This window comes from Anopheles coustani (assembly GCF_943734705.1).
Source record: "Anopheles coustani chromosome X unlocalized genomic scaffold, idAnoCousDA_361_x.2 X_unloc_143, whole genome shotgun sequence".
In the NCBI taxonomy this organism is placed as follows: Eukaryota; Metazoa; Arthropoda; class Insecta; order Diptera; family Culicidae; genus Anopheles; species Anopheles coustani.
This window is the reverse complement of record NW_026525097.1, coordinates 35,001-36,800: the sequence shown is the minus strand read 5'-3', so window position 1 is coordinate 36,800 and position 1,800 is coordinate 35,001.

The following is a 1,800-nucleotide window of genomic DNA, read 5'->3' as shown; positions in this document are numbered from 1 at the left end:
GACTTAGCCGATTTTTCTCTTCATATTATATGGATCCATCATTAGGCCATCTTGCTTGCTTGTGTGGTAACTTGAAAGTGTATTTCCGACAGACCCAATCTCGGACTTAGCCGATTTTTCTCTTCATATTATATGGATCCTGGACTTAGCCGATTATTAGGTTATTTTATATGGATCCTGGACTTAGCCGATTTTTCTGTTCATATCATATGGATCTTGGACTTAGCCGATTTTTCTCTTCATATCATATGGATCCTGGACTTAGCCGATTATTAGGTTAATATATATGGATCCGGGACTTAGCCGATTTTTCTCTTCATGTAATATGGATCCTGGACTTAGCCGATTTTTCTCTTCATATAATATGGATCCTGGACTTAGCCGATTATTAGGTTAATATATATGGATCCTGGACTTAGCCGATTTTTCTCTTCATATAATATGGATCCTGGACTTAGCCGATTTTTCTCTTCATGTAATATGGATCCGGGACTTAGATGATTTTCTCTTCATATAATATGGATCCTGGACTTAGCCAATTTTTCTCTTCATGTGGTAACGTATGCCAATCGCTCACAAGTCATGGGATAAGGGTACTTGTGTTCTTCCATCTTCTAAGTCCCGCACGGGGACATCGTGATCGCCCCAAGTCCGGAATAGCGCCAAGTCAAGAACCACGGAGGCCGTGGAGGACCTGTTAGTGGCGGCCTCACTGACAGCACTAATCCGGACTTAGAAAATATATCTTTCTAATCGAACACCACACACGCAACACCACCATACCACCATCTCCTTGCAAGTACCTAAGTACCCGCAACTCCATGGTGAAGGCAATGTCACTCCATCACCAACCTCTTTGCACTGCAAGCACTTGCGTACCCACAACACTCCGAAGAAGGCAACGGCGCGCGATGCTTGACTCCACACACCACACCACACCACACCACCGATGGCCAGCCAGCCAGCCAGCCCAACTAAGGGCTAACCCACCAACCAACCACCAATGGCCTAGGCCAGCCGGATCCCACCTTCAAGTCCAAGCACAGCCAAGTGCAAGTACCGCCAAGTGTTCACCAACCGCCCAACACACCACACCACCGATGGCCAGCCAGCCAGCCAGCCCAGCTAAGGGCTAACCAACCAACCAACCACCAATGGCCTAGGCCAGCCGGATCCCACCTTCAAGTCCAAGCACAGCCAAGTGCAAGTACCGCCAAGTGTTCACCAACCAACCATCACACCAGGTCAGCCGGCCGGTACCCACCTTCAAGTGCCATTACCCTCGGGTGCAAGCTCAATCAAGTGTTAACCAACCAACCCGGCCAAGGCAGCCAACAGGCCGGCACCCTACAGCACCGACCCGCCATCACCACCTCAACCGTTGACCATGCAAGTGGCCTCGGACAACAGGTGACACCCGAAGTACATCCGAAGAACGTATATCAAGTGTTTGCTCACCAAGTCCTCAACCAACCCCAAGTACCCGGAGGTACCCAGAGTGTTGGATCCGCCAACCCGTCCCGGCACTCCAAGTCCTTGCGAACCCAAAGTGTTTGCCCGGTAGGGCCATTGTATCACAACGCTTGCGACCATGCAAGTGGCCTCGAACAAGGAGACAGGGGTATCTTCACCAAGTTCTCAACCAACCCCAAGTACCCGGAGGTACCCAGAGTGTTGGGTCCGCCAACCACTACCAGCACTCCAAGTCCTTGCGAACCCAAAGTGTTTGCCCGGTAGGGCCATTAGACCACAACGCTTGCTAACCATGCAAGTGGTCTCGGACAACAGGTGACACCCGAA